Below are 9,293 nucleotides of genomic sequence, written 5' to 3' on the forward strand. Positions count from 1 at the left end.
GCCAGAAGACCTTTTAAAAGCTTATTTTAAATCTCAAGTTGCTTCTCAAGCAGTTAGCATGTCTTACAAAGTCACATTTAGATGCATCCAGGCCAAATAAATCACTAAAGTATCAACTGTATAACCTTCGAAAGAATGCTCCTTTCCTTAAGGATGGGGAAAAAATAGTCTCTGGAATTTGCCTTGTTTTGCAAGCCTTGTATGTCTAAAATGGTGTCTGAAATATTTTTCAAACCCTATATGGTTTTGTATTCCTCATTCACTAATGACAATAATGAATGACTAAAAAATCCAAGTCACCTTTTCATTTTTTCCCACAAGAAAATGTCAATCAAGCAAATACAAACGACTCCCATCTCTATATGTGAGTGTCAAAGCATGAAGAAACAGGCTTAAACAGAATCAAAGTTTTTGGCAATTTCTAAAGATGTATTTAGTGGCTACAAGGTACCCAAGCTGGGGCCAAATACTGGGGGGTTACCCATAAGACACAGTTCCTTCTGACATGATCTTCTGGGATAACTCACTTTCTACTTCTAGAGGAAGTTCCATTCTAGCCTCAGGAAACAATTCCATCTCCAGGCAGGTTCACATAAAAGCTACTAAATCTATGGTACGATGGTCAGTCTGTCAGCCTTGTTACTTGCTAATTCAAATTCAAGTCATTAAAAAAAAATTTAGTGACATCTTCACTCCAATCTGGAGTCATGCTACTCTTCACACCATCCTACAGAACTTCCAAGTTCTCACCTCCAAATAACGTGGTCAGCTTGTTTCACTTTGCCTAGGACCATCCAAGTTTTAGTACTGGAAGTCCTATGTCCCTTTGGATTGTCTAGAGTTTAATACTAAAAGCACCATGTCCCAAGAAACTCCTCAATTCTGGACAAACCAGAATGGTTTTTCACCCTACCCCCCCAACACAACCCCAAGTCTCACCTTTGAATTTCACCTTGTTCAGGGGCCCATGCAAGTGAAGTATTGTAGCTCAGATGGTTCACGAGGACACTCAGTCTCTAAGCCCCAATCAGGAACCTAGGGAAAGATTGGGTAGCTTTAAAGCAGAAGCCATTGAACATAGGATTACCTAGCACTCTCTTCTTTTTTTTTTCTTTTCTTTTTTTTTTTTTTTGCGGTATGCGGGCCTCTCACTGTTGTGGCCTCTCCCATTGCGGAGCACAGGCTCTGGACGCGCAGGCTCAGCGGCCATGGCTCACGGACCCAGCCGCTCCGCAGCATGTGGGATCTTCCCAGACCGGGGCACGAACCCATGTCCCCTGCATCGGCAGGCAGACTCTCAACCACTGCGCCACCAGGGAAGCCCCAGCACTCTGTTCTTATCTAAATTATGGCACAGTTTCATGCCAATCTCAAAACCATTTCATTTTGGGACAAGATTATTACCTGCAGCACCTACTGACAAGCTAGGATAAATAGAATGACTCAGCTTAGACCAACACAGCACATCCAATCACTCCAATGGTCCATCTACTGACCAGGCCTTCAGACACACAAAAGTGGCTAAAACAAACACTTTTGGCTTTTGTGGTGGAGGGAGAGATGTTATACTCTTCCTTCCTGGGCAGCATTATCTTGCAAAGAAAGCATGGTTCAGGGGTTATACAGGAAGTCTATCCTTCTCAAAAGGAATGGAAGGCCATTTATGCTTTTTGGTGTCTCATAAATCACTTGCTTCCATACATGAAAAACTGAAGTCAAAATGCTCAGCCAGAATTGAGAGATGGTCGCTTTGCCTTTGGCGGCACGATACCAGCGTCATTTACAGAGCAGGTACCAACAGCCCTGTCGACTGTGTGTCCTGTCATCCATCATGTGAAAAACTAAACCAACAAGGCGTGAAGAGATGGTTGTGGGAACTCTTGTCAGAGGGGTCAGACTACTTCATCAAGGAGGCAGGGCAATGTTTAGGGTAGCTGGACAATGGGAAGGGTTGCTCAGGGCAGATTTTTAAGGGGTGCTTTTCCATACTCTAAAAAGAAAATCTCGGGAGGCAGAAGTTCACCTTTACTTTGGGGCACCAAACTATGAGAAAGTACTCTCACTATTGAAAATACACTACAGTCTCATTCTTCTTCCTTCCTGCTGGTCCTTTTCAATTTTCTTCCTTGTTGTCAACAACTGAAGTGACTACTTTGTCAAGTTGAGAAGTGGTGCTACTTTAGAATATTATTCAGATTTTATGAAAGATGTACTTTGTGAAGTAGACTTGCACACTGAACCAAGTCATGATAATACATCCCCACTGCCTGTAACATTTTGTGTCATGTCCTCCAGGCAAGCACAAAGAAACAAATGTAGACATTGTTGATATAACATTTGAATTTATGTAGAATCCCTGCCTGGCACACACTTAGGAGCTCAAAAATTATTTGTTAAATAAGATAATAAAGATGGATGTTGGAAGAATATAAAACTACCACAATTAACACATTTTATTCAGAAATACTGGTCTGTAAATAAGAATAGCTAACATTCATTGGGAATTCACCGTGGGTCAACATAATTTTAAATGACTTAACGTGCATTAAATTAGTTATCACTATAAGTTGGTAAACTTCAATCTCCATTTTCCAGGTGAGGAAACTGAATGATAAAGTAGTGAAGCAATATTCCAAAACCATGCAGTTAGTGAGTATTTGGTCACAAGTGCCCTAGATTCAGAGCCCAAGAAGTTAAATATTAAGCTAAACCACATGCACTATACAGTACTCTTGCTTATGATGCTAATGTGTTACCCAAGCATCCTTTAAAAGGTGCCTGAGTCTTCTACAAATCCAATCAAGGAAACAAAGAGAAACATAATACATAAAGCAAGCTGTGTTCTAATTCATTTTTGTTTGTAACTTGTTTTAAGTAAATTTATCCTACCTCCAGATTTGTTAGCAGAAAGTCTGGAAAAACAGAGATTTTTAATAGACATTTAACCAGAGTTATCTCCAATGCTGTGGAAGATAAAATGAGTTCTCACTCAGATGATTTAATATCAGTAAAGAGAAATAGTTAAAATGAAGAAGAATACATATAGTTACTCAATTTGATGAAAATAACCCTTAAGAATAGCATTCTCTAAATAGTCTCAAAATTTGATCACCAAAAACTTATTGACCTCCACTTTATTTAGCTCTATTTTGGTGGACTCTTTCACTATCTGGGGATTCCAAAAGAAACTGACCAATTCAATTATTCCAATAGATGTAGTTCACTGTAAATCTATGGTCATAGAGAGAGACTGATCAAATATGTAAGTATAAAGGTAATTGGAGTTGAGTTTCTCACTGTGCAAGAAAGTAGTTACAAATATCAGCAGCAAAAGAACTAGAATTAACCCCTTTGTTGGATTGGAATTAGAAGTTTCCATGTGAATTCATGGTATTTATAAATATGTAAATATATATATATATATAATCACCATATATACATATATCACATTATATATTAAATACCATTATATATCACTTATCATCTACATACACAAAATACACACGTAAATATGCATATAAATATATACACACAGCACACATACACATAAATACATATTGCATTAGTTTCCTAGGGCTACTGAACAAATTAGTAGAAACCTGGTGCCTTAAAACAACAGAAACTTATTTTCTCACAGTTCTGGAGGACAGAAGTTTAAAATTAAGGTGTTGGAAGGGTTGGTTCCTTCTGAATTCTCTGAAAGAGAATCTATTCTGTCACTCTCTTCTACCTCCTGGTAGTTGTATCATTGACAATGTCAAATCTTGACATTTTTTGGCTTGTAGTCATATGACTACAATCTCTGTCTGCATCCTCAGATGGCCTTCTTCTCCATATGTGTCTGTGGCTGTGTGTCTCCCTCTCCCTTCTCTTATAAAGACACCAGTTATTGGATTTAGGACCCACCTAATCCAGTAAGATCTCATTTGAACTTAAGTTCCATCTGCAAAGACTCTGTCTAAAGAAGTCACAGTATGAGGTTCTGGGTGGACATGAGTTTTGGGAGGAGACTATTCAACCCATTACACACATTTCCTAGCATTGTCCACCAGGAGGGCTTGGTTATAGTGACACACCAAAAACAATGAGAACACCTAGCTTCAAGATCTTGGTTTCTAAATGACATTCTTAACTAAAAGGAATCAAGGATAAGTGTTGAAGTTGGGCGATGGGTAATGCAGTGTCTTTATACAATTCTTTCTACTCTGTGTATATTTGAAATTTCTCAGCATAAAAAGTTTTTATTAAAAAAAAACAGAAATTTTGGAAGAGTGGGAGGAATGGCTAATTCTATGACTGTGTCAGGAAAAGAATTAGGTGAAGACTGAATGGGAAAGCGAGATAATACTCAAAGCATAATTGGGAAAATGTCAAAAGGACATAGAAACCAGTTTGATAGGGTCTCTATTAGCCAGATTTGGGACAATTTGAGCATGAAAATAATAGTAACAGATATATGTCGAATAATATAGACAACCATGAGTCCACATTTATATATGTAAATATATACATACATACATATATACACAAATTGAAAGTGAATAGAGATATTTGTCACTTTTTTCCAGCTGAATAATATTATTTCATTACATGGATAAACAGTAGTTCCTATTACTGTTTTCTTACTGGTTTAAATTGTTTTCACTCCTCCAGCTATTATAATAATATTGTAATGAATAGCCTTGTAGGCACTTATTTTTAAAGGAACACTAACAAACTGGAACACATGAGTAAAGAATGAGGTTGGAGAAATAGAAGGAGTTCCCTCCGATTTTACATAGAACAATGTGAAGAGCTACACAAATGAAAAACTTTTATAATCATCATAAACCACATTATATGTCTTATCGTGGTGTCGGTACCTTGTTGCTGCCAAGGCAGGATACTGCTCCTGACCAGAGGGATATCTTCAAGTAGCAGTGTTAAGTGCACTAAGGACAGTAGTTATCTCCTCTTATTTTCCCAGCCCCAGGAATGATACCTTGGATAGGCCAAGGGGAGATATCTGATTGTTCTTCTCCTTTAACAAGTGCATCATCTACAGACATAGTTCATATAGGTATAGATGCTTGTTGTCAGTGTGCTCACATAAACAATCACCATTATTCAAGAAATTAAGTGACCATTCCATTACTTCTGACATATACATATCAGTGCCATTGTACTAAAGACAATAGAACAGTTTAGAGACAGCCAGTTAAAATTATCATATGAGTTTATTAAAGGGGTGGGTAGAGAGTAATAATTTTGGAATGATGGAGATGTGTTTATAAAATACAAATGAAATTTTGGTATGGGTCAAGTATGATCCAATTTTAAAAAATACACTGTTCTCATATCACTCTTAAAGTTGACTTTTCCAAAGACCACGTGTCTTGTCTTATTTAATAATAGAGTGTTCTTAAGAGATCAAATACATCTCTGACACATGTCCAGGATCCAAACCAACATTTTGTGTCTGAATCTACCTGTCTGCAAAGTGCAGTGAAGAAAAGATCTTTCTCAGTGCTCTCCTCAAGGGAACATAACTTGCTTTTAGAAAGCCTTAAATGTTAGATTTCCAGAGCTTTGTTTCTAAATTAAAGATCAGAGAAACTGGAAGCTAAAGAGTCAGAAGCCACTGATCAATGAAGAGTCAGACAAGAAGAGGTCAAGGGTGGGAGTAGAGAGCAGAGCTCTACTTGAAGTGCTATACTTGAGCCTTTGTCACCCTATCACTAATTATTTGTATGAATATGGACAAAACACTTAAGTATCTAGGCTTTTATCTCTACAGTGAGATTAGAATTAATTGTCTTCCTGGAAGAATATCATAAACTCTTGAGTTCCTTTTCAGCTTTAGGAGTTATGGATTTATGAAACACCTCTGAAATGGCACTGACACTGTTACCTGAAACCTGGTTTTGCCTCTTGGTGTGTGTTGGGCCAATAGACACAACCAAGCCAAAGACTGGGCAAAGGAAGGATTTATTACTGCTTGCAGCAAGTAAGGAGAACACCAAGGAACCTTTCCCAAAGCGATGTCTCCCTGAACATAAAATTGGGGAAGTTTTAAGCTAAGGGTACATGCATATCCATGAGAGGACTTTAGCAGAGTAGAATTCAGCTTAGAATGGGGGCAAAGGTAGACAGAGTCCAAGCTTTAGTTGATTGAAGTCAGGAGGGTCAACATCATCATTCCATCCTCCACCTGGGTGGGAGCCTTGGTTCCTGCAGAACTCAAGGATATATTATTATGTATATCCTGTGAGGAATAAGGACCCTGCCCCAAGCTGCATTATTGTTTCTTGACTGCTTCTCCCTTGTTTCTGCATTCTGTCCCTTAAGATCATTAATTACTGAGACATGTTCAAGGACAAGAATTGCAGCCAGGCTTAGATCACAAAATGGCTTAGGCCAAAATGGGTTCTCTTTTGTCCAGAAAGTCATTCCTGGTTCTCTTTCTCAAGGGAGTCCCTAACCTCTCTGCTTACAAAATCCCTCCAGAATGCTGTGATGGAGGGAACTCTCAATACTTCTGCTAATGACTGTTTGGGTGGTCTTTGAGAAAGTCACTTCACATTTCTTTATTTCTGTTTCTTGTTTTTCATAGGAGAAAGGTACTGCAAATCAATTTCTAGCCAAAAACTTTATCTTGACAAAATCTTATACCAAGTTCCAATACTTAAAATGTTTAAGTAAAGCTGGTCTGGTGAAAGTGGGTGTTAAAACTTGAAGCTCCATGACTCAATCCTCCTAGATGAAGCTGTTAACCCCAGGGAATGGCTCAGATTAAACAGTCTATAATTCCAACATCATCAAACTGATTTGTATGCAGTTTTGGACTGTCATACTTAACTATATAAAATGAGACAAACCTGAATTTAGTTCTGAATTTCAAGTCACCTGAATTTCTTTTTTAACATTTACAAATCAAAACATGATGTTGCCCTTCCAAACTCAACTCTCAGAGATTTCAAAAAAATTACATGCTAAATTCTAGGTCACTTTTATCCTTTACCTAGGGTGGGCCTTAAGTGTACTCTGAGACCTCTCCATGACCCAACTCTGTTCTATCTCAGGGAAGAGAGGTATCTCCCTCTGCTAGATAAACTTTTCCTCACAGGATTTATGGCCACCCACTCTCAGGCCTGCAGGTCAAGGCACAAATGAAAAAGAAGGTCCCCGAGGGGAATTGCTAACATTAATGAGACAATCAGGGTTTTGGCCCTGAGGTTAAATGCCTTTGAAGATTTCAGGTTATATCTCAGGGAAAATGTTTCTAGCTGTGTTTCCTACAGCAACCTAAATTCTAATCTCATTCTCCCTAATGAATGACATAACAATTCTTGGCAAGTCTTTTTCCCCTTTCTGAAGACTCAGCTTTCTCATATTTGAAGGAGATTGGCTCCCTACAGGCTACACTGAGGGGCTCCAGTGATTAAGAAGATAAACAGAAGTAAAGTGCAAGTTCCTTAATAAAGGGGTGTTGCTGGAATATCAAGTCCTATCATGATTCACAGAGGAATTTGCCCCAAACATAGGTTCTTGGGGAATCAGTAAGGCTCAGCTGTGTGTACCAAAGGAGGAGTGAGGGCTGAGCCTTCTTGCTGATGTATATGGTTTCACTGTTATCAAGTCAACATTGCACATAATGAAGGGGCACGGCAACCGTCACTGAATTGATGACTGAGTTGTTCATCCAATACTTACATGGTGAAAGTGGAATGTTAAGTGCTCTTTAACAGTCACTGAGCACATTAGAGCATTTACATCATGGTCCTTTTGTCTCTTACCAAGTTCCTAGTAAATAAGTATGGCATTGAAGTTAAATGGGGAACACTATTGAACTCAAATTTCTCCACCTAGGAGTTCTAGGACTAAACTGCAAGAGAATTGAAACTTTGGGGAAAAGCAATGAGTTGAAAATGAATACAGCCCTAGTTCAACTGGTCTTGTGCCTGGCTTTTTCAGAGATGCTTTGCTGGAACCAGATTCCTTAAAGTGCATTGAATTCCACAGCACCTCTGACACAGTGCTATCTGTAACAATTGATCATTGAGATGGCCACCAGTGAGGCAGACTAATCACATAGGGCTGAAGTTGGCTTTTGTTGGGGGGGGGGAGAACTTAGCAAGAGAGACCCATGTACATGCTCACTAAGAATTACATATTTATGATAAATGATTAAAATATCATGTAAATAAGCATGCAGATAGGTTCAACATGAGCCTGACCTCTGTAGATTTCACCAGCCTTTCACATTTTCCCCAGTCTTTTCACATCTTGTAGTGTGACAGAATCAATATATCTGATAGAAACACACTTCAGTTCCTTAAATGATATAATTGAGTAAACATTTTATTAGCCTGCATTTTATTGGCTTAAACCCCTTTAACTTACACTTCCACGCATTGACAGTACAGTAATAACAGATGTTCATAGCACTGCATATGAGGTACAGCAATATCTCAATGGGTTTTTTGATTTCTAAAGAAAGATTATCTTGTGTTGAATTCATTTTTGGTTTTACATGTGTTTTATGGTCTATACAGGGTGAGCAAACTATGGCTCATTGGTCAAATCCGGCCTGCCATATGCTTTTGTAAAACATATTGGAGCACATCTACACCCATTCATTCATATATTGTCTATACCTGCTTTTGCATTACTATGTCAGAGTTGAGTGTTTGTGACAGAGACCATGTGCAGTGCGAAGCCTAAAATATTGACTATCTGGACCTTTTATGAAACAGTTTGCCAATCCATGGTCAATACTAATTTGAAAATTAGCATTCTTGGCATGATCTATGTAGTAAGCAACAGTGTGCCAGAGCCTGCTCATCTCATGAGAGCTGATTGTGTACATCTCTTCTCACCTATTCATTCTGTGATGTCCTGTTGGCAGCTGGAAATCAGCCATGGTTGGAGTATTCACACCAACGAACACCACAAATCAGATTATTTTTCCACAAAGAGCTGGTCATTAAATCTTTTCCAGCACACCATTGGTAGTAACTCTTTATTAGTCAGAACCCCTACTTAAGCTAGATAATAGATGTGCTGCCTTAGGACAGACATCTAATTAGCAATGTGGACCCAATCTACATTAAAGAACCTCACTGGATTTTGAAATATTTAATTTTGCTAATTAAAAAAACAATTCAGGGCTTCTCTGGTGGCGCAGTGGTTGAGAGTCTGCCTGCCGATGCAGGGGACACAGGTTTGTGCCCTGGTCCGGGAAGATCCCACATGCCGAGGAGCGTCTGGGCCTGTAAGCCATGGCCGCTGAGCCCGCGTGTCTGGAGCCTGTG

This window comes from Orcinus orca, chromosome 1, assembly GCF_937001465.1.
Source record: "Orcinus orca chromosome 1, mOrcOrc1.1, whole genome shotgun sequence".
Classification (NCBI taxonomy): domain Eukaryota; kingdom Metazoa; phylum Chordata; class Mammalia; order Artiodactyla; family Delphinidae; genus Orcinus; species Orcinus orca.